The sequence below is a fragment of the Odocoileus virginianus genome, unplaced genomic scaffold (genome assembly GCF_023699985.2).
Source record: "Odocoileus virginianus isolate 20LAN1187 ecotype Illinois unplaced genomic scaffold, Ovbor_1.2 Unplaced_Contig_1, whole genome shotgun sequence".
Taxonomy (NCBI): Eukaryota; Metazoa; Chordata; class Mammalia; order Artiodactyla; family Cervidae; genus Odocoileus; species Odocoileus virginianus.
This window is the reverse complement of record NW_027224318.1, coordinates 4,226,492-4,247,613: the sequence shown is the minus strand read 5'-3', so window position 1 is coordinate 4,247,613 and position 21,122 is coordinate 4,226,492. Positions and strand designations below refer to the sequence as shown.

General features: G+C 43.4%; 1 pseudogene; it reads left to right on the top strand.

The window, feature by feature from the left end:
* Positions 1-20,138: 20,138 nt before the first annotated feature.
* Positions 20,139-21,122, top strand: part of LOC110145478 (protein shisa-2 homolog) — a 122,507-nt pseudogene continuing 121,523 nt past the window's right edge.

Sequence of the window (21,122 nt, the reverse complement as noted above, 5' to 3'; positions counted from 1 at the left end):
GATTCTGTGGAGGTTCTTTGGGATGAGACAGGGAGAGTCTGGGATGATGGCACCAGAAGTCACCTTAGCAGCAGAGGTAAGATCAGGCTAGTGGTGTTAATGATGCAGAACTGGAGGGCAGGAAGCTACTAGAAAGCCTCTAGGGCCTGATGACAATCACAAGTTGCAACACCAGCTGCAGTGTGCCAGCCCGGTCTTCCCAGACTTGTTCACCTTGTCAGACTGCCCCGATGGATGTACCAGCTGCCGGGTGAGGGAAGTCAGAGGCCCAGGACCCAGTCAGGTATTGGTTCCAGTAACAGTGGGAGTGCAGGAGTCCTTCAGCACCTACCACTTGCCAAACTGTATGTATGCTTGCTTTATCCTATTTAATCCTTGAGGAAACTCTGCATGTTAGAGATTAACACAGTGTTTTTAGAATCCAAGATATCCTATACTATTAAGAATAAAAAACTGCAAATTTAACCATCACACCACTGCTGGCAATATGCATCTTGATTTCAAAGGTGCTAAAATGCAAATGGAAATGAGCGTTAGAATCAATATATGCCAATACCCTCCCTGTCCTTACAGAGAGGTTAAGTAACTTTACCCAAGGTCACACAGCAAGTAAGTTTTGGAGCTGAGATGTAAAGCCTGTTCTGACTCCAAAGCAGGAGCATATCCTAGGCTGCTTCTTGGAAGAGTCGAGAGGCAGGACAGAAAGAAAAGCTCCCAGAGACCAAGCCCAGAAAGAGTTTTTGAATCCAGATGAATAGCTAAAACTGTGGGAAGACAAATGCAGTTGCAGTGATAATGGCTTCTTTCTGTAGGATACATGGTTCCCATAGGTGGTGAAATGACTAAATTAGCCAATCTAAATTCTAAGTCACACTCTTTCCTGCATAGTGAGTTCATAATAAGTCAATGGGGAAAAATATATGGTTTTGTTCTAGAGTGCCTACCCATGGGGGTATTTTAAGTTTTTCAGTGTTATGAGCTGCTCTGATATTCACTTTAGGCCAACCTTAGGGATTGTGATTGCAAAAATCACATGAAATTAAATACCCTATGGGTGTGAGCTAATTTTTCCCGCTCAGTGGGCTTGGGCAGGACAGAAGGTCTAGATTTCCAAGCTGTATCTATCCAAATAAAATGGTTTGGAAGAAAAAATCAACAGAAAATAACCAGATGGAATAAAAATAAAGAGCAGGAGACCTGATTTCTAGTCCTAATTCTGTGGCTAGAATTAGGTGTGTGACTTTGGGAAGATACCCTCCCCTCTCTGATCTCAGTTCTGTTAATCCACCAAATGAAGTGGGGGTAGTGTTAGGTAATCTCCAAGGATTCTGTCTTGTTTTGACTGATTCCATCTATTTTATATCTTAATGTTATTAAAAATCCCCAAACTAATCCACCTCAACTATTTAAGAACTGAAAACTGGACCTCTTCCTCTGGCCATAGACGAGTAACAGGGGCTGGATTTATCCTTCCTTCTTAACTAACTGAAAAAGTGGGCAAAACATATGAAATAATGGTTGTCCCACGTTGGAAAATAGGATGTGCAGGACAGTGATTGTCAAGGAAAGGGAAACAAATGAGATGAGCCCTACAATTGCCCCAGTTTACTACCTAGAGAAAGTTTACCAGTTGGGAACCCAGGCTGAGCCTAGAAGTCTGCCTAAGCTGAGAAGACAGAGGTCAGAATTCAGGAAGGTAGGTAAGGGTGGCTAGAATTTGCAAGGGATGTTTCAGAGAGGAGCTTCCCAGAGAGAGAGAGAGAGCTCTGGAGACCTGATTCCAAAAGGGTAGGTGGAGTGATTTCTAGAGCTCACACAGGACTGGGAATAGCTCAGTTTCCCAACAGCCAGAGAGAAGAAACTCATAATATTCAGGGCATTAGACTGAGTACTCAGAGAGGACTACCTCAGCAGTGGAGCCAAGTTGGTGTAAAGTTTGTTCTGGTTCCATGTAGCAAAGCTTAAAAGCAAGCTTTAAGAGAGTTGAACTGTTTTCAAGTATCTTTACTGCAACTTACAGCAAGGCTCAGAAATATTTAAAGGAGTACAAAATTCTCTATCACACAAGAAGGTAAAATTTGCAAAGTCTGAAATCTAATAAAACATTATAAGGCAGGCAAAACAGGAAAATACAACCCATAACAAGAAAAATTCTTAAATATAAATAGACATGGATGATGAAATTGGACAACAAAAAGTAAAGTGACTTAAAACATGTATTTTGTATGTTTAAGAAGGTAGAGGGAAGTGTAGGCATGTCAAGGAGAGACAGAGAAGATAGAAAATAGATTAAATCTTACTTATGGTGATGAAGAATATAATGTCTGAGATATACAATAGATGACATTATTAGTACATTAGATACTGCAGCAGAAAAGTTTAGTGAACTTGAAGACATAGAAATAGAAGCTGTCCAAAATGAAGAGAAAAAATATAAGTAGGGAAACAGTGAGCTGTGGGACAATTTCAAGTAGCCTAAAATAATAAGTGGAGTCCCAGAAGAAGTTAGGAAGACAGAAGTGTTATTTGAAGAGATAATCACTGAAACCTTTCCAAAAATAAAAACTATAAACCCACAGATCTAAGAACCTCAACAAAACTCTAGCACAGGAAACATGAAAACCATACCAAGGCACATCACAATACTTAGTGTTTCTCCATAAATCCTTGCCATATAATTGGTGAGGATATTTGGAGAAACAATAACTTTGATACACTGCTTTTGGAATGTAAAATAAAACAGCCACATTGATAAAGAGTTTGGCTGGTTTAAAAAAATTTAATGTACACTGAACATACGACTTAGCTTTTCCATTCCTAAAAGAAATGAAAGCATTTGTCCATGCAAAGATGTACATGAATGTTTATAGAACTTTTATTTGTAAGATGCAAACTGGAAACAACTTCAGTATCTATCAACAGGTGAATTCACACATTGAGGTTAAGAAAATATTCTAAAGTTGAGTGTGGTGATGGCTACTTAGCTGAAAAGAGAACAAAGTGTTGCTGTATACAACAGCATGGCTGAATCTCACAATAATTATGCTGAGTGAAAGAAACCACTCAAAGAGAATACATACTATATGGATTCCTTACTATGTAAAATTCCAGAAATGCAACTAAGTGCCATAAAGCAGATCAGTGGTTGTGTTGAGATGGGGGAAGAGAGAGGGAAGGGTATGAAGAATCTTTTAGAGATGACACAAATGTTCTCTATCTTGATGGTGGTGGTGATGATTTGTGGTGTACTCCTATCTCAAAACTCATCAAATTGTACTGTTTAGATTTTTGCAGTTTAATCTAAATGTATTATACCTAAATAAAACTGTATGTAAAAATAAGTCCCCAGGGGGAAAAAACCCAAAGCAAATGGTTTGGGTGTTCAGGATTCCACCTCCAGCATTAGAACACTTACTTTTCTCTGAGGGAATCATCAGGCCTCCCAGTACCCCGTCTTGGCTCTCATCAGCGTACCCTTGTGTTTGAGTAATCAGTGTTCTCGCCCCTTTATCCCTCTGTGATGGGAACACGATGTGAGCTCTTTCCAAATGCTTGCAGAATTGTGTACATCCCCTCATGGCAGTATAGCAGCTCTCATTTACTGAGGATTTAACAGTGTACCTAGCACTTGACCTCTCCCAGCTCATTTAATGAACACTGTGCTATCATTTACCTCATTTTATATATGGGGAACCAAAGGCTTAGACAGAAGCTGTGGCTTACTCAGAGTCACTCAGAAACAGGCAAGGCTTGAATTTGAATTTAGGACTGACTCTGAATTTATAGCCCAGATGCTTAGCAGAGACATGATTTCGCTTCCCTATCCTAAGCAACTTTTTAAAACTTCCTTTTTAAAGTTCCTCACTTATACATGAGGAGCTTTATACACCTTAATCTCATGTAATTCTCCAACAATCTAATGAGGTGGGTATTGTTAATATTCATTATTTTATAGATGAGAAAACTGAAGCTCAGAGAATCTAAATAATTTGCTCTAAGCCACCCCAATAGCATATGGATAACTACAGAGCCCACTCTCCATAGCTGCTTTGCTTACTGTCATCCTCAGGGCCGGAAAGATTTAAATCCTCTCATCTTTGGAACCACACTTAACTCTTCTTGAATCAAGTTGTCCAAAGGCTCTAGAGTTTCACAGCCTAACTTTGGTGCCATGTCAGGTGCCAGGAACACTGAAACGGCCTACTCTGTTTTATGACACGTGAGTGGAGGACTTGGGTGGTTAAAACTGATGTAGGATTGGTGAGTATTGGATATTCAAAGTACCAAACACTTTAAACCTCCCCTGTCTCTGCATGAAATGTTAGGGTCTGTGGAGTTTTCAAAGGCAAATTTATATTTTACTTTTCATTGAATTAAGACTTGGAAATTTGATTTAAAAAAAAACAGAGTTTGATGGTGTTAAGAATCAGAAGGGAGCTGCAGAGCCTGTAGGTCAGCTAGAGAGAGAGGTGGTTCCTAGAGTATGTTCTGGTGCATTCCTTGAACTGTTAGTATTGCTTGTTGGCTGTAGAGATGTGGCCAAAGTGCCTTAAAATGGAGTTGATAGAAAGTAGGATTATGTTTCCACATTTAGGAAAATATTTCTGCCATGCTCAGATATCAGCATTAGAGGGGAAGAAAGCAACCTCTTCAAGTCAAACTGTAATGACCATATAATTTTTAGAGTTTTTGCCCAGAGGAATGCAAAAAGTGGCAGTTTTCTAGAAGCTGCTCATGTGAAAGTCTTCAGAAAGAGTGTTCTGTGGTACAGTGTGGTAGAGACAGTCTAGAGACAATCTGTACTGGTTCATGAGAGCTGGTGTACTGGTCTGTTGTGTTATCAGGAATTTTGCAAGTGATGGTTAAAAATTAAATTGCATAAGTGTACAGTTAAATGAATTACATTCAAAAAAGATAATAAATACTCAAAACACATCACTTCCTAATTATTTCATCACCTTTTACTATTATCCGTGATTATCTATGCTCATTGTATATGTATAGTGCAAATACTTTATAATGATGTGCTACCACACAACTCCTCACAACTCCATGTTGACTGACATCACATTGGTCACTTGAAATTGGCCAAGGGAGTATTTTTACCATGGAAATCATCAAACACTACAAATCAGGACTTTATTTCTCTGAAAGCCAGATGTTAAACCTTTACCGACACATCACTGTAGATGTGTCTGTAGAACATACTGTTTTTATTTAGGTAGCTTTATTGAGATGTATTCTACATGTAGCTCAGTCAGTAAAGAATCTGCCTGCAGTGCAGGAGACCCGGGTTCGATCCCTGGGTTGGAAAGATCCCTTGGAGAAGGAAATGACAACCCACTCCAGTATCCTTGCCTGGAAAATCTCATGGACAGAGGAGCCTGGTGGGCTGCAGTCCATGGGGTCACAAAGAGTTGGGCACGACTGAGCGACTAACACTTACTTACTTACTACATGCCATATACCCATTTAGTGTACAATTCAACTGATTTGAGTATATTCACAGATATGTGCAACCATCACCATGCTCAATTTTAGAATATTTTCATGACCTAAAAAGAAACCCTTTAGCTAATAGCCCATTATCCCACATCCCATGTCCCCACTCCTTAGCCTTAAATGATCATTAATCTATTTTTTTGTCTCAAATATATTAAATTGACCTATTCTGGACATTTTGTATAAATGGAATCATATACTATGTCATCTTTTGTGACTGGCTTCTTTCACTTAGCATTGTGTTTTCAGGGTTCATCTATGTTGTGATATGTGTCAGTACTTCATCCCTTTTCATGACTGAATAGTATTTCATTGTATGGATATACCACCTTTTGCTTATCTGTGTATCAGTTGATGGACATTTGAGCTGTTTCTACCTTTTGACTATTGTGAATAGTGCTGCAATGAACATTCATATCCAAGTTTCTGTTTGAACATCTGTTTACAATTCTTTTGGGCATATGCCTAGGAGTGTAATTTCTAGATCATGTAGTGATTCTGTTTAACTTATTGAAGATCTGCCAAATTGTTTTCCACAACAGCTGTACCATTTTACATGTGCACCTGTAGTGTATTAGGATTTCAGTTTCTGCACATCCTCGCCAGTGCTTGTTATTTTCCTTTTTTGATTATAACTATCCTACTGGATGTGAAGTAGAATCTTATTGCAGTTTTGATTTGCATTCCCGTAATGACTAGTGATGTCAAGCATCTTTTCATGTGTGTATTGCCATTTGTATATCTTCCTTGGAGAAATGTCTATTCTTATCCCTTTGTAGAGCACTTTTAAAATACTTCTACTGATAACAACCTTGGAAAGTATGTTATGATTCCCATCTTACAGTTGAGGTAACCGAGACTCAAAACAATTAAGCAGCTTGCTGAATTTGTACACAGTTAGAATGTATCTGGCTTGAAAACCTGTGCTCCCTCCATTATACCATACTGTTTCTAAGACTCCTTCATCTGTCCACTCATACTTTAAGGCTAATACTCTTTGCTGGGGCTTTCCAGGTGGGGCTAGTGGTAAAGAACCTGCCTGCCAATGCAGGAGACATAAGAGATGATACTGGTTCGATCCCTGGATCAGGAAGATCCCCTTAGGAGGAGGGCATGGCAACCCACTCCAGTATTCTTGCCTGGAGAATCCCATGGACAGAGGAGTCTGGCGGGCTACAGTCCATAGGGTCGCACAGAGTCAGACACGACTGAAGCGACTTAGCACACATGCATGCACTCTTCTGTGATTGCTGTGCTCCCAGTGAAGTCCTCTGGCCTGGGTTCTAGTCCCGGCTCTGTCCCTCAGCCTCCATATCCTCATCTCTAGCTGGATGACCTCTGTGTCACTCCATTTATATAATAGAAGAATTAGCCCTTTCATTTTGGATGCAGATGTCCCAAGGATTGTACAAAGAAGGCTTGATTGCTTCATGTGTTATTTTGAGTGGTTAATGGGATTCTTTTCCATGGTGCATTATGTTTGCTTGCCTACACCGACGCTCACCTGCTACTTTTCAGCCCACTCGTTCAGCCTCTCAGCATCTTCTGCAGTTTAATCTAAAGAGCTTAACATGTTACTACTCAGAAGGGTTGAGTGTTGCCTGGAAACCTGAAGTTTTTACTAGGCTGACTTTCTTCCACATAATTTTTGAGTAAGTCAGGTGAACTAGATCTCTTCATCAGTTTTTTTTGGGAGGCCATAATGTCTAGAGGGTGTCCCAGGTGGCTCAGTGATAAAGAAATTCGCCTGCCAATGCAGGAGATGCGGTTTGATCCCTGGGTTGGGAAGATCTCCTGGAGTAGGAAATGGCAACCCACTCCAGTATTCTTGCCTGGGAAATCCCATGGATGGAGGAGCCTGGTGGGCTACAGTCCATGGGGTCACAAAGAGTTGGACATGACTGAGCGTGCACACACACATACAGAGTCTAGACTTCTGTCCTCAGAGAAAATCAGGTTTTTCCCTGTTTCTTGTCCCTGTGCCCATCATTTATCCTGATACAACCGTACCTGCACTCCAATGGTGGTTTGGAACTGTGTCAAAATCTTTTGTTTTCACATTCCCTTTTTAATCCATATGTATTTTTACTGCTTAAAAATTTCTGATAGATTGGTCTGGCATGACTTCATCTTGTGTAAACTGTTGTCCAAATGGTCATTGAACTCATTCTTTGACTTAAAACTTAGGTGTTGCCCAGCCTGTGCCCTGGGATCTCTTTAGGACCCTACTTTATGAATGGAGCTCATATTGGCCATGTGGCAGTCTTGTCATGGGGCCCTTGATGAGGACAGGCTGCATTTTTGGACCTAGTTTCATGTAGACACTTTGCCCCTGAGTCTTAGTGACGGGCGCACAGTTAAGCTATTCTGTAGGCCTTGGACATCCACAGCATTTGCCACTCTCTAGCGGAGGGCTTCCCTGGTGGCTCAGAGGTTAAAGCATCTGCCTGCAATGCAGGAGACCTGGGTTCGATCCCTGGGTTGGGAAGATCCCCTGGAGAAGGAAATAGCAACCCACTCCAGTATTCTTGCCTGGAGAATCCCATGGATGGAGGAGCCTGGTGGGCTACATTAGTCCATGGGGTTGCAAAGAGTCGGACATGACTGAGCGACTTCACTCACTCACTCACTCAATTTCATGACTTGGACACTTCTAGTGGGGACTGGGGAGCAGACATCCCACTGATATTCTGCTTGGTATTTGTTCACTTTTTGATCTCCCAAACATGGCTGCTATCCGAACTGTCAGTTGTCCCCATTGTCTTGCCGGCATTCTTCTTAGACTAGATCTCAAATTTGGCTTTTAGGTAACTTGTCTGGTTCCTTTTCAGTTCCCTTGGTCCCCCTGAGTTTTAGTGCCTTTGTTCTGACACTTTTCAAGAGCATCTTTGTTTCCTTTGCTTGAGCCACCTTTCCATTTGGAGAAGGAGCATTTATCTTACAGCTCGTCTCTCTCTCACTTGGCTTCTTAGTTGCTCAAAGGTAATTCGTTCAAAGTTTCTGATATTTTGGATTCTTGGTACACATTGCCCTGGGTTTTCGATAAGGTACTTTCTAAAGTACCTACGGGCCTCTTGTGGCTATTGCCGTACTTAACCTTTTCGTGTTCTTTCCTAAGGAATGTTCACGTTTGGTCAGGGTTCCATTTGCTGGAATGAAGTCAGTCTCTGGTGGATTTCTTTTGGTTTTCCCTCTCCCACTGGGATGCTGACTCTGGTTATTCCAGAATCAGAATTTTAGAAGCCTTATTCAAAATGACCTGATCAGTATCTATTACTAACTATAGGCCTTTGTCTTCCATAGGGGTCCCAAGTGCAGGGAGAGGACAGGTGAAACCAATAGGTGCTATGTGGTAATATGGGGGTGTCAGAGAAATCCAGCTTGTAGCCAGGCTTAGTCAGTTTTCCTGAATGACAGTAGGTAGGCCATTTCCCCTCCCTGGGCTCAGTTTCATCCTTTTAATGAGAGGACTGGTCCATAGGAAGGGCAGGGATGTATAAATGTTATCCCAGTGATTCAGTTTGCATTACTACATTTTCAATGCACACTTGTCCATGGATCAGTCAGGCAAGATTTTTAGATCACTGCGATATCTGAACCCTGGAGCCAGGATTTCCATCTGGATTGGTGGCTGGGACTGGGCTGTGTGGTTCTGAAGAAAATGGCCCTGAACTTTCATCCTCAGTTTCATCATGCCCAGCCCGATTCTCTGGCTCTTTATTCTTCTTCACAGTACCATGGGGAGAACTGCTGACCAAGCTTAGTGTTTCTTTGAGTACAGTGATGCTAAACTGTTTGCTTTTTAGATCGGGGACACCTTTGAGAAACTAATGAAAGCTGGGGACCCTGTCCACCAAATATTGCATGTACACACACATACACACATACAGACACACCAATCTGAATATAGTTGTAGGGGGTTCATGACCTATGAAGGCAAGTCCATGTAATCTGGAGTCTAAGGATCCCGGGTTCGTTGCTCCAGCCCTAGAAGTTGGCTCCTGGCCTGTGCTGAGCTCAGCATCCCCCACTGCAGCTTGGTTATACTCTAACTTCATGGTCTAGGGCTAGTGTTGGTGATCAGCAAACCACCAGAATTGATCCAGAGCCTTGACTGTATCTGGAAGGAGTCATTTGCCCTTGGAAAATAATTCTGTTCTGAGCCCCACCAACAATACAAAGGGGAGGAGATGAGGGTCAAGTGGCAGATTCTCATGGTATCTTGGGTAAGGGTGCTTTCTGTGATGGGAGGCTTGCTGGTGGATATAGAATCACTGGGACGTACTTCTGTGGCTGGCAAATGAGGAAGAGACCCCATTGTTTTCTATTATAGCAGCCAAAATCTATGAAGAAGTAAGGTAAGGTAAGGTAAGTAAGGTAAGTAAGAGTAAGGTAAAAGCTCAATTAATAGTGAAATTATGTTTGAATGCAAAGCCGTGGTTTGATTGAAGGTGAAGGACTAGTGGATGAAATGAATAGACTTAGAAAGCCAGTGACACAAAGAAAGAAGCGAGCCTAATGAAAAGTAAATGTTAGAGGAGGGCGAATGTTATTAGTTAAAATCTCTCTCATCCTGATATTTTATTTCTTGGTGGAGACATCATGATTTCCTTCAGGAGAGCTTGCTCATGTGTGCCACGGAGCTTTGGGGACATGTGAGGGGGGAAGCTGGGATCCAAAAAGTAGAGATTAAGAGTTGGGCAAAGAGCACTTCAGGGCATGCACACCTGTCCTTAATGTACTTGAGTCTGGTCCATTTTGAAGCAAAATGTCCTTTGTGAAGGCTGAGCTGTGTTGAGCTCCTCACATCTGCCATGGTAAGCAATTATGGAGAGTGACTAAGATACGGAGCTTGTGCAGCAGCTTTGGCTAGACTGGTCCCATCAGAGACATGCTCCTTTGGCGCTTACAGGCAGAGGGAAAAGGGGTCAGTTAGTTGGAATTCACTGTGGCAGTCTTCAGTGTTTCTTTGGCATCATGAATTTACCCCAGCATTTGGCTGGCATTAACCCAGTCAAAGAGCTGGAGTGGCAGCTGAAGTGTAACTGCAGCAGGTGGAGAGTCCTACTTCTCCTGTGGTGTATTCAAGCGGGACAAGCCAATGGGGCTTGGAGGCTGAATAGCTTTCTTTGCTGAAATGTAGCACTTTCCCTGCCTAAGGCAACATGCCACTTGTGTGGGAGGTGGTAGGTGCGCTTGTGGGGTAATAACCGGGGAAATGTTTGTAATCAGCCTCTTCAGAGGTGGCAGGGGTGACCTGCTGCTAGCAGACCACTCACTGTCACTTACTTGCCCCGCCACAAGAAGGCAGACACAGGTCTGGCCACCCAGAAGTTTTTTCTTTTTCTTCTTAAACATCTCTTATCATCTTTATGGTCAATTAATTTGGGGAGAAAACTCTTGAGAGTAGGTTACCAGAGAAAAGGCGTTGAGGAGAGGTGCTGGGCCTGCTGAATCACTGACCTCTATAGGTTGCTGGGGACTTCCTGAGTTTCTTTAGGTCCACACTTAACGTCCGTGGGTCCTTAAGAGGAGTTTGACTTGTTCTTTAACCTTTGCCATCCAATACTAGACTAGGGTACATCCCATCACTTTTCGTTCATTCTTGCTTGTTGGGTTTCAGACTCAACTGCTAGAGCTGCATGCAGGAAAGGCAGTTCCCGAAAGGTAGCACCTTCTGTTATGTTCTATGGGCAACAGGAATGGGGTCTATATAGGACATGCTAGCGTCTCACTCAACTTTCACTTCTAGAGCAAACAGCCTATTCTACAGCCCCCTCCCTGGGGAACTTGGTGCATATCATTTTGCATGTCTTTCTTTCTTCCCCTTTCCTGCCTTCCTTCCTTTCTCTCTTGCTTTCCTTCCTTCCTTCCTTCTTTTAAAAAATTATTTATTTATTAGGTCTTAGTTGTGGCATGCAGGATCTTTAGTTGAGGCATGTGGGATCTAGTTCCCTGACCAGGGATGGAACCCAGGCCCTCTGCATTGGGAGCATGGAGTCTTGGCCACTGAACCACCAGGGAAGTCCCATACTTCTTTCTTCCTCCCTTCCTTTCTTTCCTTCTTTCTTCACTGTTTGGACCAGAAATGGGCACCTGACCCAAGAGTGATCCTACCGAGACTGGCACCAAGGGCTTGGCCTAAGAGTGGCCTTGGCAATCAGCCAGACCATGAAGACGGTGCCATCTGGAATTTGGACTAGAGAATGTTGAGCAGCTTTGTCAATTGGTCATTCGAGCGGCACAGGACACCATGAGAGGTAATGTGACACATGAGAAAGAGAAATGGAGAGAGTAGCAGGTCCCCAGAGAAACTTCACTTCCTGATGACTTTCAGTTTCCACTTCCTCCAACTTCCTCCTCTCACTTTTTAATTATTTTTTATTGTGGAAGTTCTCAAACATATGCAAAATTAAAGACAATAGCTTAATAAACCCCATGTACCCATCACCCAGCTTAAGCAATTATGGCTGATCTTGTCTCTAATTCCCACCCACTTCTTCCTCCCATCCCCTGGAGCACTAAAAGCAAAATAGGTTTATTGAGTTATAATTTACAAACTATAGAATTTAGCCATTTAAAAAAATTTACCCATTTGAAGTGTAAAACTGAATGGCTTCTAGTCAATATACAGAGTTGTAGAAATATCAATAACCACATCCAGTTTTAGAACATTTTTTATCACCCCCAAAGAGATTCCTTGTGCTCATTTTCCTGAACTTTCATTATTATCCTGAGCACTCTGCAGCCACCAGTTTGCTTTCTGTCTCTATAGATTTGCATTTTTAGGGCATGTTATATAAATGGAATCATACAGTATGCAGCTTTTGCTTCTAGCTTTCTACATGTGGCATGTTTTTGAAGCTGTGGCATGTATCAACTGTTCATACATTTTTAATTGCTGAATAGTATTCCATTGTATGGACATATCACATTTTGCTTATCCATTCACCACCTGATAGGCATTTGAGTTGTTTCTACTTTTTGTCTGTTATGAATAATACTGTTATAAATATTCACCCCTAGAACATTTTGAAGCCAATCTCAGATATTATCATTTCATCTGTAAATACTTGGATATATATCTCTAGATCAAGCATGGGAGTCTTAAAAACAGTCACAGACACACCACCATTACCACATGTAAACTAATTAATAATAATTCTTTAATACCATAAGCTCTCCAATAAGATTAAAATTTCCAATCATCTCTCAGATGCTATGGGATTTTGTTTACTTATATATTTTGTTAGAATCAGGATCTAATTATTATCTACACATTGCAATTGCTTGATATGTATTTAAGATTTTTTTATGACTTTTTTTGGGCCATGCGAGAATCTTAGTTCCCTGACCAGGGATTGAACTCATGTGCGCTGCGTTGGAGTCTTAACCATTGGACTGCTAGGGAATCCCCTATTTAAACTTTTTAATCTACAGGTTTCCCCATATCTTTTCTCCTTCTTGCTCTCCAATTTATTTGTTGAAGAAATGAGATCATTTGTTATGTAGACTTTCCGGGAATCTGGATATTGCTGATTGCATCCCCATGATTTCTTTTAACATGTTCCTCTGTCCTCTGTTTTTCCTGTAAATGAGTAGTTGGATTCATGTTTGATCAGACTCACATTTGCCTTTCAGCAAGACTTCCACAGAGATGGTGTCATGTGCCTCTGTTAGGAGATGCATGTTGTGTGGTCATCTTACTCTTTGTGATGTTAGAAGCCACTGGGGATTATTAACTAGAATGAATCCTGAATGAAATTCTCCTTGTCCTTTTCACTTCAAAGTACCTAGCTAGCCTGAGGAACTCATTTTCAAGCTGAGGCAGCATGGCAGGGTGGATCTGGAAACTCTGAAGCTTCTGCAAATGTGTGCATTTTGAAAGGAGCTGCTTGGGTGGCATACCTGGTCTAGCAAGAAGTGCCAATTATTTGGCCCTTCTTCTGTGTCTTATTTTGAGCTGCCATAATGAAACAAAAAATTAAACAGCAGAAATTTATTTCTCATGGTTCTGGAGGCTGGGAAGTCCAAGATCAAGGCAGCAAGCAGATTCAGTGTCTGGTGAGGGCCTGCTTCCTGGTGCAGAGACTGCTCTCTTTTCACTGTGTCCTCACGTGGTAGAAGGAATGAGACTGCTCTCTGGGGTCTTTTATAAGGGCACTAACCTCATTCATGAGGCTTCCACCTCTGTGACCTGAGCATCTCCCCAAGTCCCTACCTCCCAACACCATCACATTGGGGGTTAGGATTCTGACATATGAATTTGGGGGGAGGGACACAAATATTCAGTGCATAGCACTTCATCTCTCAAGTTATGGGGTTCTGTATGTACATACTGGGACTTTCCTGGTGGCTCAGATAGTAAAGAATCTGCCTGTAATGCAGGAGACCCAGGTTCAATCCCTGGGTCAGGAAGATCCCTGGAGAAGGAAATGGCAACCCACTCCAGTATTCTTGCTGGGGAAATCCCATGGACAGAGGAGACTGGTGGGCTACAGTCCCTGGGGTCGCAGAGAGTTGGACACCACTGAGCAACTGATTACACACAACATACATACTGCCTTGCTGCTTTCCCAGTTTCCAGCACCCCGCCATTCCACCTTTTTCATCATGTTTCCTTATCAATTCTTGCTTCCTCCTTCTCACTGCCCATCTTTCTATTTCTTATCAGTAACAGCCTGTTTGGCTACTGCATTATGAGAGAGAGGGAGAGATATCCAGCCCAACGCATCTGATTGCTACACAGCACTCTACTTTAAGTGCGTTACTAGCAAATGGTGGAGAAGATGGGAATTTGCCAGACAGTGGTGTCTCCTATTAATATTCATTTGTATTTTGGCTTTCTATAGCATAGATGAGTACCTGTTATCAAAATACAGCTGTGAAAGAAAGATGAAACAGGGATCCAAACAAGAAGAGAGGACACAGTGAACATTGCATCATGCCAAGGAAATAATTCACCTTTTCACCATTACTGTTGTCTTTTTATAAACTCTACCTGTCAGCAGGCATCAGTGTTTCAAATAAACAAATCCCCAAACTAGACGAAAAAGCAGACAGGGCCACCTTGTTTAATTGGTGGAAAGTGATAGATGCTGTAAGCAGAGATGCAGCCCTAATTCAATTTCACAAGTCCCCAAGAGCTACTGCTTGTCCACTGCTGACATGGCCTCTGCTCCCGTGGTTCTTGCCAGCTCTCTGTGAAGACAGACACACACAAGAGAATCAGCGAACAGGAGATGGAAACAAGCAAGTCGCTATAGGATGGCTCCTACATTAAGTACTAGGGGGAGATCAGAGACAGAAATTAATGTGGGCTGAAAAAGCTTCTGGAAGGAGGTAAGATCCTGGGATCAGTAGTTTATGCCAATGTGTTTAGTGATACCTCTGGACCACTTATTGGATGCTTTTCCATTCTGTGCCCAGAAAGCAGATCTTGCACATGTTGGCAAGAAGCCAGGCCTGAGAGTCTAAAGGACTCCGGGTGTCTGGGGCCACTGTGGCTCCTGGTGTGGGCGATCACTTCCTAACTCAAGTGGGGAAGGCTTACTCAGCCAGTCTGAGATACCACATTCAAAGGACACCAGAGGAAGGTTTGGGGCTTATTTCCAAGTGAAAAGAATTAAGAGCCTGAGTTATTTTTATAAACTCATATGCTTACTTTTTAGATTCAGTATTTCTTGCTGGATTGAAGAATTGTATAAGCAGTCATTTGGCCAGCTGTGTTCCCCATCAGGGAGGTGGTGTGGACGGTGAAAAGAACACGGTTTTTGTGTGAACTTGAACAGATCCTATACCCCTTCTGAGCTGCAGTTTCTGCCTCTGTAAAGTGAGGCTGAGACTGCCTCCTGGGATAGTTTTGAGGATTAAATAGAATGATTGATGTGCAAGTGCTCAGAGCCACAGTGGCAAGTACAATAGTAGGTGCTTTTCGGATGACTGTGATGCAGTTCTGTGCATCCTTAGCGGACGCCCCCTTGGTGGGTGGCACCTGGCATCTCTGAGGTGGGGTACATTCCTCAGGACAGAGCCAGCGCTAAGGGATTTGCGAGGTGCGGCAGGATGGCGTCTGATGGCAATTGCTCATCCTCAGCCGTTTATAAATGACATTTGCTTGAGCTCCCGTGGGTGTCATGGATGCTTCCCCCTCCTTCATTTGCGTTTTGCCAGCTTGTTAGCAGAGGTTACCTGATCCGATGTTTCCGAGAAGCGCGGGCCCCTCCCTGTGGGCTGCAGAGGGAGGCCCGGGGTCGCGCGCTACCGGGGGTTGGGTGGAGGGGGCGATGGTTCAGGCGGGCGGGCGGGCAGGTGAAGCCTCGCTTCCGTCCCTCACCTTCCGGAGGCCCCCAAGTCCCCGCCGGTTCCCGGCTCGCGGCGAAAGCGAGCTGTGCGCGCGGCGCCCTCTGGTGCCCCGAAACTGTCACTGCGGGAGTGCTCGAGCCCCTAGCCCGCTCGGATCACCGAGAGTGATTGCGAAGACCCCTGGCACCGCCGCGCGCCTCCACCTCCAGTCCCCGGTGTCCTGGCTCCCCCTGGACCCCAGGACGCAGACCTGGGGGTGGCGCTCCGGATCTTTTATTTCTTTAGCAAAACTGTGCCTAAAACGGGGCGCTCGGCCTTGGCCCCGAGGGCAGCGCCTGCAGTAGCGTGCAGCCGGGGTCCCTGCCGCGCCCTCTAGGGACCGCGGTGCCCGCCCAGCTCAGACGCTGCCACTTCCAGCCCCCGTCCCGCAGCACCCTGCAGGCTGCCATCTGCTGCACTCGCCACCATTTACGTTTGGGGAAGCACTCCGAGGAGAAAGGGGGGCTTTTCTCTCTCTGGTACCCTGTTGGGAACCACACGTAATGTGCAGCCCCAGGAAGATGCCCGCGGGTCCGTGGAGCGCAGGCGCTGCGGGTTAGAAAACCCTGAGTTTGATCAGACGTAGAAATGGATTTTCACCCCTGCGCAGCTTCAGTCTATGTTTCGACAAACTATTAAAGAAAACTGGGTTTCACAAAGGGAAATAAATTTGCGAGGGCCTGCTGTGCCGAAATGTGGGTTGCTATCAGCACCCGGCGTTTAATGAGGACTGAATTATCATTAATACGTGGAGGAAATTTATAGTGCATCATTAATACTTTTGAAAGACAACATTCCAGGCGTCGTCTCTCTCTTCCTTCTGAAAAATATGGATGGGCTTCAAAATGTATGTCTGGAGAGCCTGAGCGTTTTGGACTGCAATCTAATTGTCATTCATTTCTGGGTTTGGCCATAGGGCTTGTAACACCGGCCTTCATTTCCCCCTTGCTTGATGTTCTTAATGCTATGGAGATTCCTCTCTGCTCCCTCGTAATGAATTGTATTATTGAATAGCAGAGCCTGAGAGGCTATGTATTCATCCCTTCAAATGTTAAAATGTTTTTAACGGTAAAAGTAAGAAGAAGAATTACTATTGTCTCAATTATGGCATTATCTTCTCTTACTTGAGTTCCCCCTCCTCGCACCTCCCCTCTCCTTTTATATAAACTCGGCAGGACAGGTTTATCACAAGTAGAGTGTTCCAATTCAGTACCCATCACCAAATGTGTTTCTGTGAAAGGCAGATCTGTAAGAGGTTGGAGAGAGAAAATGATAAGAGAAATACAATTGCAAGAAACAATTGCATGTCACTTTTAAGAAAACCCAAGGCTTGCAGAAGCACGCCATTGTGCGGGCCTTCTTAAATGTGCGTTTTTCTTCTTCTTTTTTTCCCCTTTCCTATCCTCTCTGTTTTAAATTTTACTGTTGCACATATGCAAAGTTCAAAGTTCAAACTTGATTTCTTCTGCCAGTGTTCAACTGCTTGCTTTTCTCTGTAACTGTGCAACCTCCCTGCAAGGGGAAAATCTCAGAAGGCATAGCAGGAGAAATGCTGAAGGCCACTTCCACGGCTCAGGACTTAGTATAGGTCTATACACCTTGGGTTTAGAGGGATGCGTGCTGGACCACCAAGAGAAGGTGGCAGAGAGCCCCAGGGGTATTGGTTTTTTTCTTTTGTGTACTTGGTCTTCTTGGGAGATGGGGCTGGTTGGTGGACCTAAGGCTGGACTCCCAGAAAGGACCACTGGATATTTTCATGGTATTCTTAGCACTTTTCACAAAGGAGGGAGGTGGAGGGAGTGGCCTGCCCCACCCCTACAGCCTGAGACTCTGCTCTTGATCTCCAGGCCTGATGGTGGGGAGCTGTGGCAGTCCCAGGGGTTAAACTGGGAATTTCAGTTGTGCAGAGCGCTAGTGTTGCAAGGCTTCTGCTTTGATTCTCAGCCTCAGTTGCCTCATATGGAGAAGGAGGATGACAACCTGTAGGGCTGAGTGAGGATCAGAGGGGTTCATCAAGTGGACAGCTCGTAGGATGCATTCAAGTTATAGTAGTACTTTCCGCTTTGTTGAGAATGTGGATCCTGTGAAGTGTTTGTATGTAAGGGGAGAAGGCAGAGGAGAAAGAAGACTTCCATTAGAATTCCTTCGAGATGGGAATAGCAAATCGCAGTGACTCCTAGGAGAGAGAGAGAGAGAGGAGCACTCGTGTTCAAGTGGGACTAATGTCAGGGTAAGCATAGTGATGGAATGGAAATATTTCTGAGTTTATAAACCAATGGATAAGACTGGATTCAAGAGCTGAGGACTTATCTCAAAGTGGCAGGATGCTGAACCTACGGTTCAAATCTACTTACCAAATCTACCAATAAGGTAAAAGGAAAACCATCTCCAGAAAAATGAGAAGCACTGAAACCAGGGCAAGAAGAATGGAAGTTAGACCCAGAAAGAACTCTGTGAGTGAGGGCTGTGAGCAGTGTTTAGCAAAAGGAGGAAATGAAATCTCATTCTGTGGAAATACAGTATTTCTGAAGAGCCCTGCCTGGGAGCACAACCCGGCTATGCAGGCAGGCGGTGCAGTGACTGCTTCACATGCTCACATAAATACAGATTTCTCCTTTCTGTTTTCATTGGAAACTGAAATTGATATCTTCTGTGTAGGATTAGACTGAAAAAAAAAAAAAAAAGAGTTCCACGATCAAAGTTACCCCTTTCCCTGAACAGTCTTAGCAGCCCTGGAATGGATTTTATTTTGAGGGAACCTTTTTATTCATACACTTATCTATAGACACACACCAAATGCCTGACCATCAGGAAGATTTTTATTTTCACAAGACAACAAGCAGTTTTGGTTGCTATGGCATTTGTCAGTATCATTTTCACTATATAACTTCTTACAGACCCTTCATTTCTATAAAACCTACTCAAGATTCAATCCTACTATTGCTACTTTTTTTTTTTTTGCTGGCTAAGTGTGTGATGGTTATAGTATTAACAAAGCTTTCTTGGGCAATGCTGACTCTCCTTTTCAGGGATTAACAATACCAGGCGAGCTGTGACATTGCAGTTCTTTAAAACTCTTTACCAGGATTTCTGTACAGACGATGGCTTTGAATGGTGCATTCTTTTCTGCCTGGCTAGAAAAGTAAGCTTTTGCAAATATATTTAAGGGAAAATTAATCTGTAGCTAAGTGGGAGTGGGAGAGGTATGTGACATGTTATATAAGCTTCTCAAACGTCTTCTTCCTTCATGGATACAATTGCAAAAATCCCCCTTTGTGACTAGCAGTCAGTTACTTCTGGAGGTGGAGTCAGCTTTCATCAGAAGTGGGATGTACATTTTCGATAGAATCTTGGTTTTATGATTGCCCTGGTGAGGAAAGAATCATCTCTTAGCCTCAGATTGGTTTTGAAATCAAGGCTGAGATGTCATAATGCACAAAGATGGTATGAAAAAGCTATTCCATCATAAGGTGAGCATGGCAAGCTCCCAAGCAGGTCCATTTAACTTGAATGAAGGAAGAGGCTAGTGGTTGTTTTGGTATTATTTTGACTAGGGCATGGGGTAAGTGTGAGGGTTCCTTTGAAATTTTGATGGTTTGAACCTCCAGACTGGCATGAAGGGAGGGATCACTTGAACTTTATTCCAGAGTTGTGCAAACTTGAGACAAATGAGAAAGAGGGAATGGGCTTGAAAGCCATCAGCAAGCATAAAACATGGATTCAGACTCTGTTATTGATGCAATTCATCTCTGATGTTTCACTGATGACTGAATTATGCTGTGTTTCATTTAATTGAATTTGAACTTGTTGAAGTAAGCCATTATGGTGCTCTATGAGGCCTGCAGCCTGAGACCAGTGAGGGTCTTGAATGTTCCTTTGAATACCTGCTTCGAGAGCCTAGCATTGTGTATTCTGAAAAGTGAAATGAATGCCTCATTCACTGTCAGTGATGTCTGGAACTCTGAAGAGGATAAGGAGTGTCTTGCTGGGACCTTGCAGAGACATGCATGACCTTGATTTATATTTTGGGTAACTGTGAAGTCACAAATTCCCAGAATTTTTTACCCTAAAGGGGCAACATTAAATAAGGAATTGTTGCTGCCATTGATCGGACTAGGTGACCACACCATTGGCAGTGACCCAAGAGTCTAAAAAAAAAAAAAAAAACCAAGCAAATGCTTATGGGATCGATTGTCTAGGGTATCCTCTAGTGCTAAGATGATGGCCTGTAGTTGACTCAGTTTTGATGATTCTTGAGTCCTGTCCATGATTAGGTACGTCCAGGTTAAATGATGAACAGCAGCGGCTCTCCAGCAGCGCTGCTGTCTGTAACGTGTTCCAGTTCCCTTTGTGGATCTGAAGTTGATCCCAAGGGGCTCTTCAGGTGATCATTGAATCTGGGAGAAGGTAATCTCCTTCGGCATCATTGGATCTGTCAAGGGCCAGGGGACAGAGGAGGCCACCCATTTCTCTAGGTGAGCTATGCTAGAAGGCCCAGGTTTGGCCCTATTGTGGACATATCATTTTTGTTTCAATAAGGAGGGGTGCTGCCACCATGATCAAAAGCATCCTGGGCAGCTGGCGTGGAGAGTCCCCTGTGAGAGTCTCCATCTGCAGAAGGGCCTGGTATGTTCAAATAGCCAGCAGTTGTTGCTCGAATGCATGTAGCCTGGGGCTGAAGAGTCGCTTTTGCACCAGAAAAAAAAAAGTTTTCTGCATAGACAACTTGTGGCCATCTTAGGTGGTCCAGAGATTCCAGGAGGCAGGAGAGGAGGTTCCTGAAGCCTCTACAGTGAAAGACTGTCTGGAAGACACTAATGAGAGTGCCTGCCATCTTGCGCTTTGGACACATTCAAGTGCATTTCATTGGTGGGAACTTCATTCAAGATGGGCTGATTTGTAAGTAACGGCATAAGTGGGTTTAAGTAAAATTTGTGAAGAAGGAATATATTGCCTTGGGAACCCTCAAATGTCTAAAAGATGTTTGGCTTGCTGAGATGTGATGTGGTTGCTGAGATGATCAATAGTTGTTTCTTGACAGTGTTGGGGTGGAGTGGCCCTTTGGCCAAATGATTAACGGGAATTTAGCCAAATGCTGGGGCAACAGCTCATCCTCCTTTGTGAGCTCCTTTGTGAATATTTTCGTGTCCTGAATCAGTGTGTCAGATGAGTCTCTTCAGAGGAGGATATCATCAGTGGGATATTATACCTGTGCTCCTGAGGAAAGTTGGATACCATTGATGTCTTCCTTGCAAAGACTGTGTGTGCCATGGCAG